This window comes from Drosophila sechellia, chromosome 2R, assembly GCF_004382195.2.
Source record: "Drosophila sechellia strain sech25 chromosome 2R, ASM438219v1, whole genome shotgun sequence".
Lineage (NCBI taxonomy): Eukaryota > Metazoa > Arthropoda > Insecta > Diptera > Drosophilidae > Drosophila > Drosophila sechellia.
Window position 1 is genome coordinate 1,343,936 of NC_045950.1, and position 22,826 is coordinate 1,366,761.

Consider the following 22,826-nt stretch of genomic DNA (forward strand, 5'->3'; position numbering starts at 1 on the left):
ACATACCTCAAGCCGATGCGTGAAAACGCTGCTTGAAAAATACTAATCTCTGTTAGGCTTTTACTAAAAACATGTGTACGGTATTGAATTATATAGAGTAAAACATTGTAAACCGTACACATGCCCTCTAACTAACTTTTTCTTGGACAGACATACGTGTAGGAAGAAATTATAGCAATATACAATTTTTAATCAAAATTTAATAAATAAAAATAAATAATAATAATCGTTCAATTAACAACTATGGGTTGGTTCGGATCTGACGATAGTCAGACCAAAGACAACACGGCTAATGTCGTGAACAACGTCAAAATTGTAGATCACACAGAAGATATTCAAGCACTGTGGGTTTTACTCCTAATTTTGACAATTACAAGTGTGGCCCAGTTCCTTCTGACGTTGTACATAAAACACAACAAAATATTAAAAAGAAGATATATGAGTAGGGCGAATAATCTAGACAGGGTTTAAAAAAAAAAAAATAAATTTTAGGTTTACAAAAAAAAAAAACAATATATATATTATCAAAAAAAAAAAAAGAAAAAAAAAATATATTTTAAAGAATGAGTATATAAATATATACTAACAAGTAGGAATATATAAAATAGTATGGAATGGAACGAGTTATGTAAAAACATAACAAGAATAAGAAACGAATTTGAAAAATCTCATAAATGTTTGTCACAAAATAGACCTATTTTAGGACCGACAATAAAGAAACATGCAAATATTCTGGTAAATTCCTTCAACGAAGCACGAATACTAGTGTATGATAACAAGGAAAGACTAAATCCAGATCATTGGTCTCAGGTATCGAAAGTTCTCATAAAACTTAGATCGAACTTGTTATCTGTAAAATTGAAACTTGGTTTGGATATATCAATACCAACCATTTTAAATTCGCCAGTAAAAATAGAATCGGACGAACAAACAGAAACAGAAATAGAAGACGAAGATTTAAACAACTTAACAATTCCAGCTATACTAACACTAGCTGAATTGACGGAGGAAGAATTGGCTGAGTCAGACATAGAAGAAACAGAAACAAAATCTGTCATCATGGTGGACGAAGCAGCTGCCCAGAGGGCATACATAAAAGACATTTCAACGGCGATTCCGGAATTTGACGGTAAAAAGATCAATTTGCGTAGATTTATCACGGCAATCAAGTTGGTTAACCTGACTAAGGGACCACATGAAGCTATTGCCATTGAAGTGATTAAATCAAAAATAATCGGAACAACACTCTATAGAGTACAGAATGAAGTTACAATTGATGCCATAATCAGGAAATTAGAAGAAGTGGTCGTAGGAGAAACAACGGACGTAGTAAGAGCAAAAATGGCAAATGTTTACCAAAAAGGTAAAACAGCCACACAATTTACAAATGAAATTGAAAACCTACGCAAGTCTCTTGAATCTTCATATATAGATGAAGGATTGCAACCAGAACATGCTATCAAATTTAGCACAAAGGAAGCAATCAATACAATGACAAAGAATTGCGATCATGGAAAACTGAAAACAATCCTAGAGGCAGGAACATTTAAGACAATGGACGAAGCAATAAGTAAATACATCCATTGCAGCACTGAGATGACAGGAAGTGCAAGTTCCGTTTTGTTTTACAAGAGAGGACAAGGAAGTTACACCAGAGGTAACTACCAAGGACGAGGAAATGGTCGAGGTGGTAATAATAGAAATAATTATAACCAGAACACCGGCCAATACAACAACTTTAATAATTATAACAATAGCAATGGCAGAGGACGAGGAGGATATAGAGAATATAACTACCAGAACAGAGGCGGTGGTAACTATAACAACCAAAACCGCAATTTTTCAAGTTATAGCCAAAATGGTAATGTCAGACATGCACAAGGCACGTCGGAAAACCAGCAGGCTCCCTTAGGGCATCAAGAACAGTAAAACAAAAGGTTCATACCATCAATCTTAATCTAAATATTTTCATTAAAGTAAAAAATGAACACACAAATAAGATACTTACATTTCTAGTAGACACAGGCGCCGATATATCAGTCATTAAAGAAAACTCAGATGAACTTTTGAATCTTGATCATAATAATATAACACAAATTACAGGAATTGGAAAGGGTTCAATAAATTCAATAGGTTTAACACTTCTCGAGATGAGAACCGGTAACTATATAGTACCGCACAATTTTCATGTTGTGGACGACAATTTTCCGATCCCTGGTGACGGAATAGTTGGAATCGACTTCATAAAAACATTCAATTGCCAATTAGATTTTACTACAGAAAGTGATTTTTTCATTCTAAGACCAAACAATATTAAACAAGCGATACAAATACCAATTTTTCATAATATCGATAACACTGAGATAACCATACCATCTCGTTGTGAGGTTATCAGGCAAATTACCGTAAGTTCGGTGGATAACCAAATTCTAATACCCAATCAGGAAATAGAAGATGGTGTATTTGTCGGAAATTCGATATCAGATTCAAAAAACACGTACATCCGAATACTAAACACAACTAACAGCAATAAAATTTTAAATGTAAACAAAATCAATTTTGAACCATTAACTAACTACAAAATAGCAGACCTAAACGACTCCATAAGAGCCGAATCAATTTTAAGCAGATTAAAGAAAAACTTTCCATCTGCACATAAGAAAATGTTGACTGAACTGTGTTCACAATATACTGATATTTTTGGATTGGAGACAGAGCCAATAACTACAAATAAATTTTACAAACAAAAGATAAGATTGAGAGATGATGAACCAAGCTATATTAAGAACTATAGAACACCCCATTCACAACAAGCCGAAATATCGAGACAGGTAACTAAATTAATAAAAGACAAGATAGTAGAACCAGCTGTATCTGAATACAATAGCCCATTATTGCTAGTTCCAAAGAAATCCTTACCGGATTCAAAAGAAAAAAAATGGCGTTTAGTGATAGACTATCGCCAAATAAATAAAAAGTTGTTAGCTGACAAGTTCCCCTTGCCAAGAATAGATGACATACTTGATCAATTAGGCCGAGCAAAATATTTCTCGTGCCTGGATCTTATGTCGGGATTCCATCAAATAGAGTTAGAAGAAGATTCTCGAAATATAACATCCTTTTCTACGAGCAGTGGCTCTTATCGCTTCACGCGACTACCATACGGATTAAAAATAGCTCCAAATTCCTTTCAACGAATGATGACAATGGCATTTACAGGTCTGGAACCATCTCAAGCATTTCTGTACATGGATGACTTAATTGTCATAGGCTGTTCTGAAAAACACATGACCAAGAATCTTACAAATGTTTTTGAACTATGCAGGAAAAACAACCTCAAACTGCATCCAGATAAGTGCTCATTTTTCATGAGTGAAGTCACTTTTCTTGGACACAAATGTACTGATAAAGGCATATTGCCTGACGATACTAAATATGATGCTATACAGAGATATCCAGTTCCTACTGACGCAGACAGTGCCAGAAGATTCGTATCATTTTGTAACTATTATAGACGTTTTATACAAAATTTTGCAGATTATTCCCGTCACATAACAAGATTATGTAAGAAAAATGTAAAGTTCGAATGGACAGCTGATTGCCAGCATGCCTTCGAACACCTGAAAAAACAACTAATGAATCCAACTTTGCTGAAATACCCCGACTTTAGCAAAGAGTTCTGTATTATAACTGATGCAAGCAAAGAGGCATGCGGAGCGGTATTGACCCAGAACTATAATGGTATCCATTTGCCAGTAGCTTATGCATCCCGTAGCTTCACTAAGGGTGAGAGCAACAAGTCAACAACAGAGCAAGAGTTGTCAGCAATACATTGGGCGATAAATCATTTCAAACCATATATATATGGTAGACACTTCACCGTCAAAACAGATCACAGACCGTTAACATACTTGTTCTCGATGGTTAATCCAAGCTCAAAACTGACCAGAATAAGGCTTGATTTAGAAGAATATGAATTTACTGTGGAATATCTTAAGGGAAAAGACAATTACGTAGCAGATGCGTTATCCAGAATAACCATCGACCAACTAAAAAATATATCCAAACAAGTACTTAAAGTCACTACAAGAAATCAAAGTAGACAGGAATCCTGCGCAGGAAAAGGAAATAAAAATGATAAAGTAGAATTGCCTAAGCAAACTACTCAAGAAGCTTCTAAGCCCAAAGTATACGGAGTCATTAATAATGACGAAGTACGCAAAGTAGTGACATTGCATGTAAATAATATGATATGTTTTTTTAAACATGGAAAAAAAATTACTGCAAGATACAACGTTGAAGATTTGTATATTAATGGAACTCTCGACTTAGGTCAATTTTTCCACAGGCTTGAAAAGCAGGCCGGTATGCATAATATCAATCAACTTAAAATGGCACCGTGGGAAAATATCTTTGATAACATTTCAATAGATACATTTAAGAAAATGGGCAATAAAACATTAAAACTATTAAGAGTAGCGCTACTCAACCCGGTGACCTTAGTGAATACAAAGAAAGAAAAAGAAGCAATCCTGTCTACACACCACGACGATCCAACACAAGGAGGACACGCAGGCATTACAAAAACCCTGGCCAGGATTAAAAGACATTACTTTTGGAAAGGTATGACTCGGGAAATAACAGAGTACATACGGAAATGTCCAAAATGCCAAAAAGCTAAAATTATGAAACACACAAAAACTCCTTTATCAATTACAGAGACACCAATAAGCGCATTTGACAGAGTCATAGTGGATACGATAGGTCCACTACCAAAGTCAGAAAACGGTAATGAATATGCTGTTACACTTATATGCGACCTGACAAAATATTTGGTAACCATTCCAATCGCAAATAAAAGCGCAAATACAGTAGCGAAAGCAATATTTGAATCTTTTGTACTAAAGTTCGGTCCAATGAAGACGTTCATTTCGGACATGGGAACTGAATACAGAAATTCAATTATCAAAGACTTATGCAAATACCTGAAAGTAGAAAATATAACTTCTTCAGCACACCATCATCAGACGGTAGGAACAGTGGAAAGAAGTCATAGAACTTTTAACGAATACATCCGGTCATACATATCGGTTGATAAAACTGACTGGGACGTATGGATAAAATATTTCGAATTTTGTTTTAATACTACACCCTCTATGGCACATAATTATTGTCCATATGAGTTGATTTTTGGTAAAACATGCAATTTACCAAAGCATTTTAATAGCACGGATAGAATAGAACCCATTTATAATATAGAAGACTATGCTAAAGAAAGTAAATATAGGTTAGAAGAAGCATATAACAGAGCAAGAATTATGCTCGAAGAACAGAAGAAAAAGAATAAAGAATTATATGACTTAAAATTAAACGATATAAGTATATCAATAGGAGATAAGGTGTTATTAAAAAACGAAACCGGACATAAATTAGATTTCAAATATACTGGACCATATACGGTAGTAAAGATTGAAGAAAGGGATAATATAGTAATATCAAATGATAAGAAAAAACCACAAACGGTACATAAGGATAGGTTAAAATTGTTTAGTTCTTAAAAAAAAAAAAAAAAAAAAAAAAAAAAAAATAAATAATATGGTGGCCACCAGCAAAAAAAAAAAAAAAATATATATATATAGAGAAAAGAGTTAACCCCACATAAGTGCATTGAATGTAAGAAAACATTTTTCTTTTATCATCTTTGATGGTTGAACGATTATAAACTAAAAATTTGAAAAAAAAAAAAAACACAAAAAAAAAACCCCAAGAACACGTATGTTTGTACAGAATGTTCCTTAAATTTCCTTAACATTAAAATTACTTCCTAAAAAAAAAAAAAAAAAAAAAAAATATATATATATATATAAAAAATTTTTAATTATAAAATAACTTCATAAAATTACGTTATTTTCCAAAAGGAGGGAGATGTAATGTGCACACATATCGAATAAGCACTGTATCAAATCAGAACATTGGGAACAATCACATTGTAGCACTTTTGCAACAATGTTTATGTAAGACTTTTCAGTTCCCAGGCATATCTTGAGTGCTCAGCAATCTGACCACACAAGAATGCTATTCAGACCAGAAGTGCAGAGTCAGCATAATTAGCATGCGCGACTGCTCGATCTTTATGTGCACATGACTCTCTTAGACAGCGGCGCTCTCGCTGCCAAAGTTAAGTACATAAGAGCAAAGCAACGTCTCTGCCGGCGCAGACGGATTGCATTTGGCTAGCTTGGACTCTTCAAGACCAAGTACAAGGCAGTCGTAAAAGAGTCGTCAAAGAGCCTTCAACATGTCCTAATTGAATATTAATGAGTCTTAACAGAAGTTACAATTTTACTGATATCATACTGAATCTCTATTTCAATAAAAGTAATATAAAGAACACAAAAATGCATTACAATTATTACACTATTAGAACATCCCATAATGACCCAGTATACAGAAAGCCTTACGGATACGCACCCGGACTAGATACGGAAGTAGAAAACCAAATAAAAGAAATGTTAGATCAGGGAATAATCCGAGAAAGCTATTCCCCTTATTGTAGCCCCATTGTAGTAGTACCCAAGAAAACAGACACCTCCGGACAGAAGAAATACAGAATAGCCATAGACTACCGTAACCTCAATAAAATAACAATAGCAGACAAATAACCGCGGCGAGCTAAATTTTTATCGCATGCAAAATTGAAAAAAAAAGAAACGAAAGAGAAATAAGCAAACACATACACACGCATTGCATATTTTCTGCCCACAGCTCGCTGGGATTAAACAATTAATCATACAATATAGTCGAATCCATGAGCGCTTCGGTAAAAAGAAATTAGATATAAAATCGCACTGATCGAAGACAGGCATTTTTGTCAGCGTTTTTAAACATAAATTTAAGACTTTCAAAATTGTAACTAAGCATCTGATAAAAATGTATATGTGTGTAGAAGGTATGCATGAGTATAGGTTCCGTTTTATTGGGGGGATCCATCTAGCATTTCTCCTCCTCCAGACCGTGTTTGAAGGACATGAGCACGGACACGCTGTCGCCGTTGATTTTGCGGTATTCCACCAAGGCCACCATGCAGTCGCAGTCCATGGATTCGCCGGTGAAGAACTGCAGCTCCTTGAAGCGGCCGAGGATGTCCTTCATGGCCTTGTTCATGTTGGTCTTGAAGATGTCGACCTGGTCAGGCGACTTCTCCTCCAGCTTGGCCAGCACCTTCTTCATGTAGTCCTTCAGGTAGAGGGTGTACAACTTCTTGTCCCCGAAGGCGAAGCGCTCCGTCAGTCGGTGGTTAAGCACAACTCAAGCCTGATATCGTCACGCTGACGGGTGATCAGCTTGCCGTACACCTCGTAGATCACATCATCCACCAGTTTCATCTTGTAGGTGTCGGCGAACATCTCGTCGCCGGTGATGATATCCTTGTAGATCTTCATGGTGTTTAGGTTGTGTGGAGTCTGAAGATGGCGTCTAAATCTCTGGCGAAATGCAACTACAACTGCACCAGACCTGGAACACTGCGAAAAACGAATTAAAAGCCAACATCGCAAGCCCTAATAATATAATAAGACCATCAGCTTTTAGTTTAAATGAGAGACCGGTACCCTCAGATAGACCCGACCTGCCTGAACAGCATCGCGTAGACAAGAGTATCGAACAGTTGACAGCATTAATTGGCCAAACGGTGGCCCAAGTTTTACCTGGACTGAACAAATGAATAACGATACTCTTGACTTTACTGACGTGACCGATCAGGTCGTCGTGCCCGAATACAGAAATAATTTAGTGGACTTTGACAGGATGCCTGATATCGTAAAATCGATCAGGGAATTTGGAAAAAGTCTTTGAAAAAGAGCGTTGATAGAATCATATGGAGACTTATGACTTATTATTATTTTTTTTTTTTATTTTTTTTTTTTTTGCACTGCTGCCACGGCCACACCTTCCGCCCAACCGACCGAGGGGCGCTGACGTGTATCGTACGGCTCGATTTGCGAGAAGATAGACGCGTTATAGAAAATAGAACAAAGACGAAGAAATGAACATAAAGTAATAAATAATGTAACTAAATAATAACATAACTCTAATAAATATTATTGTTAGTAGGATCTAATTATGTACTAAGTAGGTTAAAATGCATTGCTTTAAGAGCGGCAGAGAGTCAAGATTACAGATAATAGGATAAAGTCTATTATAGTCAGAACATAAAACTATGTAAGGGTCATGCAACTCATAATTAGATCTACAATGATTTAAGATAAGGGGTATATAGTTTCTAGTGAATCTACTTGGAACCGAGAAGTTATGCCGACTAATCAAGTCGGGACTCTCAACATCCCCACGAATAAGCATACTAATAAAGACTGTTCCAAGCATAGTTCTACGGTTAGCTAGGGATGGTATATTAAATAAAAGTAGTCCACTGTAATAAGGAGGTAATATATGGTTTGCACCCCAATTTAGGCGCCGCAAGGCAAAAAGTCAGACGTTTTTTTGGACCGATTCAATGCGGTCCGAGTGGACTGCGTATTGTGGACTCCAAACAGGTGATCCGTACTCGAGAATCGCGGGCTAACGAAATAAATAAGGTTTTAGTCATGTAAGGATCAAATTCCTTAGACCACTTTTTTATAAAACCAAGCACACCCCTGGCCTTATTGACAATAGTCGAAATATGGTCAGAAAATTTTAGTTTAGGGTCCAGAAGAACTCCAAGATCATCAACCCGTGTTATTCTGTCTAAAGGGCAGCCACTTAGAGTGTAAGTCGTGCGTATTGGGTTGACACGACAAAAGGTCATAATTTTACACTTAGAGCCATTTAAGTTTAATATGTTATCACAACACCATATTTGAAAGCTGTAAGTCCAAAAGGCGCGAACTGTCCTTGTGCTGAAGGCATAATTTAACATCGTCTGCGTACATAAGTACACGCGAATGTTTTATTACTAAGGGGAGGTCGTTAATGAATGAGGTAAAAAGAAGCGGTGGCTCCCTTGTGGGACACCGGATGTGACTCGGAGAATACAAGACAGAGAATTTTTAAAGAGGACTTTTTGCGTCCTGCCATTCAGATAGCTTGAAATCCAATTTTGAAGATCAACAGGGAAACCTAATAGATCAAGTTTTCTTACTAGAAGGTAATGATTAACAGAGTCAAATGCTTTAATAAAGTCAGGGTAGAAGATTATTTTTGAAACCCTGTATTACGAAAGAAGTTAGCTCCAAGAGGTGTGGGAGTCGAGTCAAAATGGCAACTTTATATGTGCTATCGCACTTATTTGTTAACGAACCATTATAGCCAAATTCAAATCCTGGCAAAATTAAATATTGCCCTATAAAATACCACAAAATTCTCGAATAGGATTGTAGGAAGCTACGGTCACACTTGATTTGCATACTTCCGTTCTCTTTCGGGAAGGCGTGATCGAGGTCAGTTTAACTTGGTGCAAAGTCCCTGATTATAAATCCACGAGCATCGTGTAGAACGCATAAGAGTTTTTCAAGGAAAATACTGTCAAGTGATAGTTTAAATCGTGATCTAACTTTAACTGCGCCGCTGCCGGTCCCACATTTGGAGGTAGAAGTCTTAGTGGCCGCGTCGCCAAGGCGGCTTGCATTGATTTTCGCCCTCAACTTTTGACCACGTGTGAAATTTACTGTGGCTTCATCGATCGCAGAAAGATTCACAACTGCTTGCATCAGGAGCACCCACCGCGTGCAGCGGAAAGCTGCCAACCAAATGCACATCGCAGGTCACCCCCCGAGTTGGCGTTCTTTTTCTACTCTTCATCGTCGCAAGCAAGGAGCAGATCGCCGTGCACCCATTTTATGCACACATCAGCTTGGTGTGCATCTTTTCTTTGTTTTCATCGCACACATCGAATCAGCGTCACTTCTTCTTCATCCGTGCGCATTCCGAGAATATTTGTGCACAACACGAGCCCAGGCTGCTGGTTTTACCTGAAGCAGACAAAATACGAATGATCGTGTCCAGTCTTGAGTATCTTTAGAATAGTTTTTCATATATGTGTTAATTTTGCCTAAAAATATTTACTTATAAACCTCTACGATTCTAATTAAGAATAAACTTGTGGGAGATCTGACGATTCTAATTTAGCTTAACTTGTGGAAGATCTGAGAAATGTATATAGTAAAATGGTTTTTGTTTTGAGTCGAATAAATGATCCGTATTTGAACTAAGATCAACGCCGAAATAAATAAAAACTCAGAATGAATCCGCTTTGCGTTTTTATTGATTGAATATCAGCTTAAGACTGAAACAGTTGGTGTGAAAAAATCTTAGATGTACTGGGTTAGTGAGTTGTTTACTTGATCTGCGCGAGAGCGCTTCTTGCTTATGCTTATGTGCATATGTATGAAAAAGAATTCTTATGTATAACTTGGCTATGTGCCTGCCTAGTGGCAGGGTTCTGATTTCGGCTTGAGTGGATGCGCAATATCGAGAAATGTTTGTTTATTTAACGAGGAATCGATACGGCGGACCACCGCGGTCGGTCTTTTGTATAAGTGAATTATGAGGAGGCATAATTACGTTACTATATATGTGATTTTCCCAATTTTTGTTAATACATACAGCAGATCATCAACAGTCATCAGGCCTGCTGTCATCGCTGGAAAGTGCGTAAGTACGGCATAGCGTGACAAACAAATATAATAAACACACACATGCAGATATAAAGTCAGATATTCCTAAATAGTGTGCTAAAATACCTTGCCTTAATTAATCGTATATCTAGATCTCTTAATTTAAAGAAGTTTAAAGTTTAAATATCAATTAATCATAAATAATTCTAATGTAAAGTAAGCCAAACAAACAAAAGTAGTAATGTAAACTTAAATACCAATATTTGCATTCCTATCTTAATTATTTTTCCTTTATTTTGTCGTCGATAATCAAAATTACTCAATAAGAGATTTCCTTAACGTAAATAACGTAATTTTTAGTTAAAGGATTAGGTTTAGGAAAATGTATCGAAATATTATCTTTATCTTCAATTATATGGGGTCGAAAATGAACTAATCTGATGTCTTGTTGGGCACCAAAGGGTATGTAAAGCAGCGGTTGTAAAAGGATGGAGTCCGAATGGATTTCACATTTAGGGTGGGTATAGAATAAGGCCAATAACATCTGTGCCTCATCTTCAATAGGTACACTTTCTTGTCTGGTTCTTAACCGTTTGGTTATCGTTTTGCATCTATGGTATCTCTGTCTACAGTATTGTAGCTGTGACACTCTTGTTCATGTCAACACAAAACCCACGCCCATTTTCCCAGAGCATGCCGGTCAAAATAGTAGACAGAGTGTGTTGAGGTGGACAACGCTCTATGAGTGTGCTCGTTACAGAGGTTAGTGGTTGTTGATCCGCGGTTCATAAAACCGTGCTGACACGGTGTTATGATTGATCTACAAAGGTGCTGCAAATGAGGAGTGATAACATTTTCAAAAAGTTTTGGGATAGCCGACAATTTGGAGATTCCTCTGTAATTGCTAGCATCAAGTTTGCTAACTTGTTTACCTTTTTTCATACCATAAGAAATAAAATTGTTGAAAGTGCTGATGTGGCACTCGAGTCCTACAGCATTCCGCTGGACTGGAAGGCCATGTCGAGATGTCTCACTCTGCATTACGCAGATAAACGGGACATAACTACCTTGGAATACCAAATGTCAACTTTGGTTCAAGGCCACCAGCAGTCGGTGGAAGACTTCCACCAGGACGTCTATAAAAATCTTTCTCTTATTCTAAATAAGGTCGGCTGCATGCAAATGAGCCGAGAATCCGAGCACTTTGTTACAAAAATGTATAGAGAAAAAGCTCTGGATACTTTTATTAGAGTCCTTCGAGGAGATTTACCTTGCCTTTTGGCAATAAAAGAGCCAGCTGATCTTCCCTCAGCTATACATTATTGCCTTAAACTTGAAAATCAAACTTTCAGGTCAAACCATGCGGCAAATAATAAGGGTCAACGAGTTTCAGAGGAAACGAAAATCCCATACTGGCACCCCGCAATTTTCAGCCGGCGAATGCCTTTGGCCATCGACAGCCTCCACCGGTCCCTCCACGAAATCCCATGAGGAGACCTCCACAATATTTAGGCCAGCCATTCCCGGCGCCAAGGAAACATGTGTCTAACTTCGGTACATTAATTAAGTGTTGGTCCAATTGGGAGACAACAAGATTTTTTCAGTGCTCGATTTAAAAAGTGGGTTTCATCAGATTCTTTTAAAGGAATCTAATATTGAAAAGACCGCCTTCTCAATCAATAATTGAAAATACGACATAACACGACTCTCATTCGGTCTGAAAAATGCACCGTCTATTTTCCAGCGCGCACTGGATATCCATCTTTAGTAAAGGTGATGAAACACACTACCAGAACCTTGACACCATTTTCAGAACTCTTCAGCAAAGCCAACATGAAATGTCAGCTTGATAAATGCGAGTTCATGAATAGAAAAGTGGAGTTCCTAGACTTCACCGTGACCGACAAGTGCATTGAAACCAGGTCAACTCCAAGAACACTCAAAAAACTAAGATCATTCTTGGGATTATCCGGATATTACAGGACATTTATTCCTAACTACGCTAAGATAGCAAAACCACTTAGCTCGCTTTTGAGAGTGGAGTATGGTCGAATTTCCAAGACATTATCGTCAAAAAAATCCCTCTCCCTAATTAGCGAAGCAGTAGAAGCCTTTAATAAATTGAAGAGCAGCTCGGTTTCTCCAGACGTAATACTCCACTACCCGGACATTAAAAAAGAATTTAACCTAACAACGCATGCTTCCAATTTCGCAGTACGCGCTGTTCTTTCACAAAAGAACAGACCCATCTCATTTTTATCGAGAACACTCTCGAAGGCGGAAGAAAATTATGCCACGAATGAGAAGGAAATATTAGCCATTATCTGGGCTCTAAAAAGCCTTTGACCCATTCTCTCAGTAGGTTGAATGGGAATGCGGGGATTAAAAGATGGAAAGCATACCTTGAGGAATATGACTACGAGATTACTTAGCGTTGAGGCCCCGATAAATGCATTTAAAAATCAAATTTTCTTCAGGAAGTCCGAGTCAGAGCATTACTTATTTAGCATTCCATTCCCGACATTCCAAAGGTATTTAGTAGATCATAAATTGTTCACAGCTGATAGTCTCTTGTCATATTTGAAGGAATATCATACCATCCGTGATTAATGGAATTTTCACATCTGAGGATGTAATGGGGAAAATACCAATTCTCTACCCCATCCATTTTCAGGGTTTCAAGATTAGATTCTGTCAAACTAAAGTCAAAGACCTTGTTAACGAAGCCGAACAAGAGGAAGAAATACTTAGGACACATAACAGAGCACACACAAATGCTATGGAAAATAAAGATCAGTTGTCCGAAATAGTATACTTTCCTAAAATGAGGAAAAAAGTGTCGGCTATCGAGAGTCGGTGTTTGGTGTGTAAGACTGCTAAATATGACAGACATCCCACGTATCCAGAAATAAAGGAAACTCCCTTGGCAGAATGCTCCGGACAAATTATTCATATTGACATCTACCCAACAGAACGACATCTGGTGCTCACGGCGATTGATAAATTTTCCAAACTGGCCATGGGAAAAGTTATCAAATCCAAAGCTGTAGAAGACATTAGGAAAGCCTTAAGAGATATCGTGTTTTATTATGGAGTGCCCAAATTAATAGTAATGGACAATAAAAAGTCCCTCAACTCAGACTGTGTCAAATTCATGTTGACAGACCAGCTGGGTATTGAGCTCTATAAAGCACCTCCGTATAAGAGTACGGTAAATGGACAGATAGAGAGATTTCACTCCACACTCTCTGAAATAATGAGATGTTTGAAAGGAGATGGAACACATAAGGGCTTCGAGGAACTTCTCGATAGAGCCATCTATGAATATAACTACACTGTCCATTCTGTCTGTTCTGCCATTCTGCCTGTTCCTCGGCAGGATAGCTACCGTAGCTCCAGAAAAATACGAACAAGCTAGACTGGACGATATACTATAGAGCAAATTAAGAAAAAACAGGAAACTGACATAGAATACCACAACCGGACAAGAAAGCCCATAATGACCTATATCAAAGGGCAAGAAATTTTCGTTACGGTTAATACAATATTAGGTTCTAAGCTATCAAGTAGATTTATGAAGGAACTAGTTAAGGAAGACCGAAGTACTACAATATTAACAGAATCAGGGAAATTAGTACATAAAAGTAAAATTAGATAATGATTGCTTTCAGGATAATTACTGTGGCCACATCAATAGACAAGTAGAACATAGAATGAACATACTGACTAACGTAATCACGAGAACACAGAATTCGATTTGAAATGATTCGACTTTGACAAATGAGTTGGCCATAGGTTTGCAGAATTACATTAGGCTCGTGAAAGAAGAGATAGCGTTGTGAATGCGTTTCTGCTGAAATTGAATGAGATCAGTTTTGAATGAGATCAAAACAATAATATGCCGATTTCTGCGTTGTCGGTCGAATAAATGTTAAAACTTTCAGACGTTATTGTTTTACACAACGGAACTACAATTTGTATGTCATTAAAATCTCCATATAGAAATGTGTTAATTCCTTGTTTCTTATATTTCCAAACAAGATCAGTAAGGAAAATAAATAATAATGTTTCTTTTTTTTTCATGTTTTGCGAGAGACGAACAATAAGTTTTCAAATCTTATTCTAAACTAACTAAAAGTCATTTTATGAAATGATTCGTGCTGTGTGGCCTAACAAATTTAACGCTGTTTGATCGTTCCGCTGCAGTCGGCTTTGGCTGCATACTCGAATAAGTTTTCTTCTTCTCGTTCCGAAGATACCATGGAGCTCCAGTAATGATTCTCAGAATCCAAGACTGTGCTCGCTGTATTATGTCGATGTTGTTTCTCGATGCGTTGCCCCATAGCTCGGAGCCATAGGTCCATATGGGTTTTAAAACGGAGTTATATATGAAGACTTTTACTCCAAGCTTAGGGGACAGTGAACGTTTATAAGCCAGTGTAGATCCCTTGCTTTTAGTCTGAGGTGCGTCGCCTTGACCTCTATGTGTTTCCGCCAGGTGAGCCGCTTGTCCAGATGAATACCTAATTATGTTACGCTTGGTGTGGTGGTTCATTACCAAGGGCGCGCAGGTTTGTTTGTTTAGGGTAAATGTTACCTGTTTGCACTTTTCTTCGTTTACTCGTATGCGCCAATTTGCAAGCCATTGTTCTACACAAGTTAGATGGCGTGCAAGTTGCATCGTAGCTTTTACTGGGCATCTGGATCGACTTAGTATTGCAGTGTCATCAGCGAATGTGGATTTCGTTATCTGGTAGTTTTTTGGGATGTCCGCCGTGTATAGGGTGTATAGAATTGGGCCCATGACACTTCCTTGAGGTACTCCGGCTTCTATAGTAGAATCGCTTGAAGTGCTTGAACTTTTTATATAGGTAAGACTTTAGAAGCTCCAGACATACTCTATCGAATGCTTGTGCAACGTCTAAGAAGAGAGCTGTGCAGTATTCACAGTGTTAAAAGGCAGTGCGAATTTCGTTGTGATGCAGTTAACCTGTTCAATGACTCCATGTTTTGCCCGAAAACCAAATTGGTGCGATGGGAGTTTGTTGTGTGTTTTGACGTGGGGGCTGATACGTAGCAGCAGCACTTTTTCAAATGGCTTGGATAGACAAGTAAGTAAGCTTATTGGCCTGTAAGATGATGGCTGTGTTTTGTCTTTCCCAGGCTTATGGATCATAATTATAATTGATTTCTTCCACTTTTGAGGGAAGTATCCAATTTTAGTAATTGCGTTGAAGAGCAAGCAGATTCGTAGAACTGCACACGTTGGGACCTCGATGATCATTTTCGGGGTTATTAATTCGTAGTCAGGCGATTTTCCAGTCTTCAGTTGCTCTTTGATGACTTTCGTTATCTCGTTTGGTCGAAATTCTACAGGATCTTGTGGTGCTAAGTCAGATGCAGTTAAAGGCGGGAGAGTAAATGAGTTAGTGGCTGGGTTTGGTTGAAATACTTTTTTAAGATGATCAGCTAAGACTCTTGCTCTGTCCGTGTCACTGCGAGACTAGTTTCCGGTAGAGTTACGGAGAGGTACAACCGTTTCTGCTGGTGCCTGTAGGTTCCTGTGGTCTTTCCACAACGAGTTCTTTGTGCCCACGGGCACAAAGAGATTCTCGATATACCTTAGTTGTGCGTTAGCATCTTCTTTCTTAAGCGCTTTGGTAAGGCTGCAAGAGCTGCTTTTAATTTACTCTGCGTTAGGTGATCTGTGCTCCTGCCACTCCCTTCGATGTCGTCGTTTTTCAAGCACAAGCAGTTCAATATCTCTACTTGACTTGTTAAACTTTATACTGCATGCATGGTTGTCTTGTGGAATTGACGCTTTTGCTGCTGCGACAAGTATTGATTCTATATCACCAGCAAACTGATCAATGTCTTGCTCGGTTTCCAGGGGGCTAGAAAAGCCGGTATGGGAACAAACATATTTTTTGTACCTCGCCCCGTTGGTCCTATTGCTTGTAAGCCTACACGGTCGCTCGCTACAACACAGCTGGTACAAAAGATGAAAGAGCCCCGGACAGTGATCAGATGAGAGTTCAGCTATAATCATTGATTGGGGTATCCTTTTTGTGATGGCAAAGTCAATCAAATCTGGAAGCTTAATGGGATCTGCTGGCCAGTATGTAGGCGCTCCCGAGGAAACATAGTTAAGTTTGTGTTGAGGTTTGATGATTGCGTTGTACAGCTGTTTTCCTTTATGGTTCGCTATCCGAGATCCCCAGTACATGTGCTTGGCATTGTTTATTTGTGTTTATTTGGTGAATTTTATGGTGGACGCTGGAGGTGACTGCTGTCGGTTCTTGGATTCCTGATTTTAGTACACTGGCAAAGGAAGAATTTGGCATTGCTCGGTGGCTGGCAGACGAAGGGATGTTAGTTGTAGTCGGTTCCATTACTTTGTAAGCTGTTTGTGTGATACGATCTCGAGCTGAATCCACTCGTTTGTTTAGGCGACTCTTGAGTTCCTTGTAAACAATGCATCCTCGCCCGTTGGCTGTGTGTTTTTCGCCACAGTTTCTGCATAACTTAATTGAACTGTCGTTTTTATTCTTAGGACAGTTTACAGTACTGTGGGCATAGCTGCAAACGACACAGATGGATTTAAGGGTGCAGTACGCTTTGGTGTGGCCATAGTCTTGGCAGTTGGTGCACTGCACACCGCTTGTGTGCCTATTCTACGGTTATTTTTTGGTGCAGTAAATACTGTAGCTTATATATAGGATGTACTTCATTTTTGTTGATTTTCAGACTCGATGGCCCAAGTTCGACTTTAAAGAGTGACAGCGGCACTTTGTTCCTATTCTTCCTAGTTCTTCTCTTTTAGTGCCGCGATAATTTCGGATGCTGTCACTGATGACTCTATTCCTTTAATGACAACCTGCAATCCTTTGGCACTTTTCAGCTGGTAGGTATAGTAACTCTTCTCAGCTTTGTCAAGGTACTTGGTCACTGATCGGTGGCTAGACTCATCCTGAGTCTGCACTTTCGTTTCTTGTATGTTACCCTTAGTAAGAGGTATAACATGGAACTTGTTTTCCCCGATAATTGCAGCTAGTTTGCTTACCAGCGCACTTTATGTTTTCTCACGTATATATATTGGTGGCGGCTTTATCTTCTTCTGTTCCTGATTCGCAGTTTTCCAATAGTGCAAACATATTTGATCTTGAGTCATTGGAGGCGTTGGTTCGATTTATTTTCGCCTGATTACTAGCCTGCTTGTGTTGTGTGCTTAGCTTTCGCTTTATTTGGAAGTAGCCCTGTTTGACAAAGTTTTTGTTGTGTTGTTGTTACTTACGGTGCAGTTGCAGTAGATATCGTGATTACTGTACTGGTAGCTAAAGAACTTGTCACCGTTTGGATTGGGGAGAGCTTGCGAGTCACGCTCTCAGTGCGTTAGGGCAAAGACACTAGAATAACAAGATGCGTAACGGCCATACATTCGTTTGGCACTATGCAGCCACTTTTTTTGTGAAGGCCAAATTTGCTCTCTTTCCGCTCGCTCACGCTGAGAGCGTAAGAAATGTAAAAATAGAATTTGCTTGCTTGTGTGAGTAAAAATTTGCGGCCAATTTCGTAGCAATATGATGAAATAAAATAAAAATTCCCTGACTATTATAATTTTAAAGTTTTTTATATTCGTGGCCAATTTCGTAGCAATATGATGAAATAAAATAAAAATTCCCTGACTATTATAATTTTAAAGTTTTTTATATTCGTTTGTTAAAATCGCCGCTCGAATTAGCTACCGTTTACATATTTATATTTTATTCTTATTTTATTTATATTATGTTATATTAATTAATTATTTGTAATATATGTAATATTCGGTACCCAGGGAACACCACGGGGAGGCCATTAGAATTGTAATGGGGTCCTATATTAATTAGGCCTTCGAGTCGTCTTGAAATATTTTAATGTATAACATTAAAACATTTCCATGTTCCCCAATTAAGTTATTTTTCTAACTATTGTTTTTTTTTTTTATATTTTGCGTCCAGTTTTCAGTCGCCAATTATTTAAATATAAATTTTTTTATTTATGAGATAGAATGCTGAGCTTAGCTTGCTTTTTTTGTTTATCAGCTATCATCACAGTCCATTTGCAATGCTTAAAAAGCAAAACTTTTATAAGTTTGTTTAACAAATCTGTTCTATGTGCATAACATTCATTATTTTCATAAAACCATAATGAGAGGCACTACTTTCATTTGTGCACTTAATGCATTGCTCAACAATAAATTTTTTTATACACATTTGTTTTTTATTATTTTTAAAAATATTTTCGAAAACTTTAATGTGTATTTTGCAAATATTAAAAAATAAATCAGATGGTACCTTTAATTTCCCGAAGTCCGAGGCACGAAGTGCGGACACAAGCACTGAACAATCACTGCCTTATTAATTTTTCTCACGCCGCAAGCTGAATACCCTAATGACAAGTATTCGGTCGCGCCGGCCCGACAGTGACAGGAGCGGCTGTCCCCAACGCACAAAGGTTGGGCCGCAGTAGGCTCAGCTCCAAGGGTCCAGGCATCGCCCGCCGTCGACGATCTTCAGGGCCATTGGGCAGGACAGGGTGAGAGCAGCAAACAACTTTCTCTTCACTATTTTCTCTTCCTTCCGTGTTGCTGTGGTGTCTGCCAAGTGCCAGTCACGCCAGCTGATCACGCAGTCAGCTGGGATAGCAGTGCTGGTAAACGGCAAAAGATCCCAGGTCTGGCAGCGCTGGTCGGCTGCCCTGGCATAGGTGGCGCTTTCTACTCAGTGCACTCACTGACAAAAGCTAGCAGCTACGGAAGTCACCAAACGATCTGTCCTCCGGGCGTAGCATACATATATGGGCGGCCAACGGTTATCCTTGGCAACATCCCATGGAATCCCGGAGACAAACCCACGAAACGAGCAGGAGAGGCAGAAGATGAGTGTAAAAAGTCAAGGAGCAGACCAATAGCCAACCAATTCTAAAATTCCTGGCTGATCCAGTATCCATGCGCGATCGAGCTTGAGGTTCTTGCAGTTATCGGTGCATTAATGAAGTGGAATGTGTATGTAATAGGTTTGAAATTTAAGATTGTGACTGACTGCAACGCGTTCACTATGACGATGAAGAAGAAGGACGTTCCTTTGAGGGTAGCTAGGTTCAAGCTACCTTCAACACTTTGATTATCAAATAGAACATCGCTCAGGGACGAGAATGAGACATGTTGATGCGTTGAGTAGAGTATCATGTTTTATGCTGAGCGATACTGTTATACATCGCTTGAAACAAGCACAATTACTCGATGAATGGACGAAAGTAGTGAGAAGCCTTGTAGAAAATAAAGGGTATGAAGATTTTTATATAGAAAACCAAATTCTTTTTAAAGATCCTAATCGCGAGCTTATTGTTGTACCGTCGCAGATGGAAAATAAATAATGAAGAAAACGCCAGATTTAGTTGAGAAATCTTACTTCATACCAAAACTTAAAGAAAAGGTTGTTCGTGTTGTGGACAGTTGTGTGGAGTGTATTGTATTTAATTCGAAAACTGGCAAGAAAGAAGGTTTCTTGACCCCGATTGAAAAGGGAGATACACCGTTGATGACGTATGCAAGCGGTACAACCACATTTTAGCTATAGTTGACGGTTTTTCTAAATTTGTATGGTTGTATCACACCCGTAGCACAGCTTAGCTTGCTTTTTTTGTCCATCAGCTATCATCACAGTCCACTTGCAAGCTTAAAAAGTAAAACTTTTATAGAATAGAAAAAAAATTTAACTGAAAACTGAATATATTGTGCATTTTAAATAATAAAAATGGTTCATTTACATACATCAAATTAATAAGTATACTAAATAATAAAAGCAAATACAAAGGAAATTATTATAACTACTGTAATTTGAAACATACATTTTCCAAAAAGAAGACATTACATTGAGAATACGTAGTATACGTAGTTAATACGTAGTAGAAAATAAAAATTAATAAAATAAATAAAAAAATATGAAAACTGTTTATTGTAAAAGTCATATCTGTAGGCACGAAGTGCGGACACAAGCACTCTACAATCACTGCCTTATTAATTTTTCTCACGTCGCAAGCTGAATACCCTAATTACAAGTATTCTAATATAAAGTAATTTTCGAAATTTATTTTGTGATATACATAGATTCGGCTATTACTATTTCTAAGCATTATTTAAATAATAACAACATTAAGGCAATGCAAAACAAGAATTTTTCGCATGGTGCAAATTGATAAAAATTAATATAGATTTAAAGTCAACGAACTTCTAAGGTGAAGGGAATATTTTGTCAAATTTACAATGCATAAGCATACGTGTGCACACATACAGTTGTCTGCTATCACTGTATGCGTAGAAAAGAGCTGTTTGCTGTAGCGCTCTCCGCTCTTTCTCTCTCGAACAAAAACTCAAGAGAGCCTGGAGCCACCTCTAGAGCCACGGCCAAAAAATCGCGTGCCAAAAATTTTTATGGCCGTTACGCATCTTGTTATTCTAGTGTCTTTGGTTAGGGTACCTTTTTTTGCAGTCATAAGCATTGGTGAGCAAGACCGCGATCGTTTGCATTCTGCATTGTTCCGGTGAAAAGAGAGTCGGCGCTCGTCTTGCTCTTTTTTTCCCATGGCCGAGGGAGGAAAGCTTTAAAGAAAAACAACTGAGCAGTTCGGGGTATGAAATGAGAATGACTTTATTACAAAAGTTGTCTGTTTCCCTCAAAATGTTTTTCGTTCGGGTTCGTATTGGCGATCATCGTTTAACTTTTTTCTCGTATCCGTTTTCTAGTTTGCCGGATCGGTGTTGTTTCCCTGTGTTCGGAGAGAGGGGGCATGTTAAATCCTCCCCCACCCAGTCCGAAGAGAAGGCCGTAAGGGGAAATGGCCTGATCGGAGAAAGGTGATTAGGCGACGTGTTGTTGGTATATGCCGCGAACTCCGACGATATTTTGAATTTAACAGTTATTTCTTTAGAAATGGGTATCTTAATGTTAAACATGAGTGTTGTATATATAAACGTTACATCTAATGCTAAGGTTACATTATATTCAAGTCTATATTGAAGCTATTCCTTCTTTATAATGAATAAGTGTTATTTCTTGTTAATGTAGTTTGATAATAATATATTTATTAAATAGTGTTTGTCTATCTTATGTTCCTGCCACTGTTTTCTTAACTGTTTTCCTTTTTTATTGGTTGTGTAACTTTTGACCTTTAGTTGTTAGGACTCCTTTGTCTCTATCTACTTTGTGTAGTGAAAATCTCGGTGTTATCTTGTTTCTGCGGTTTTCTTTTCTAAATATTGTATCATTAGGCTCGACTTGTACTGGTGTCTCTCTGTCCTTGTTTAATTTAGCCAATCTTCTTTCTGCGGTCGCGTTTAAATGTTCCTGTACTTTTGGGTATATGTCTTTTCTAAATTCGTTTAACTTCTTAAGGTAATCGTGGTGATTGTCGAATGTTATTGTTTAGTTGAATATGTGAGTTCTTCCATGGAAGAGCTCGAAAGGAAGTGCTGGAGTGCATTGCATTGTTATATGTTGCTACTGCTTCTGCGAGTATTTGGACGTGCTCGCGTTCTAGGCATTCTTTCTTTCTTTTGTTCAAGATAATCATGTATAGTTCAGTTAATGTGGAGTGCAGTCTCTCGACAGAAACATTGCCCGTTGATTGTTGAAATACAGTTGTAAGAGCAGTTATTTGGAATTGAGTTAAGAGGTCGTTGAATAGACTGCCCGAAAATTTCGCGAAAATTTCGCTAAGGGGGTAGGCTTGCGCTAGCTTGGTGAATTTATCGATAATTGTGAGGTTACAAGTATTATTAATGAAATATATGTCTATATGTACGACTGCCAATAGTCCCTCTGGGGCGGTTGGGGCTTGCATCAATGGTCTATGGGGATGTCTATCGTATTTTAGGGTTAGGCAGGTATTACAATTTTTATAATTCGTATGATAATGTCTTCTAAATGCGGGAAATAAATGTCCCTTTTCAAATGGTTATACGTTTCATCTATCCCCCTATGATTGGCATTTAAGTGGTCCTGATCATTAGGATTCGTAATTTCGGTTAGCCATATATTGCAGCGGACAATTTTGTATAAATCAATTTCAAAAAATAGTTTTTATAGGACTCTTCTATAATTTTGAAAATATCGTCCGGTGCAAATATAGCGCCGGTTTTATTCGGTTTCAGGGTGTTTGTAACGGAGTCGAAAG

General features: G+C 38.0%; 1 pseudogene; it reads right to left on the minus strand.

Moving 5' to 3' along the window:
- Nucleotides 1-6,838: 6,838 nt before the first annotated feature.
- Nucleotides 6,839-7,457, minus strand: LOC116800584 (annotated as a pseudogene).
- Nucleotides 7,458-22,826: the final 15,369 nt, after the last annotated feature.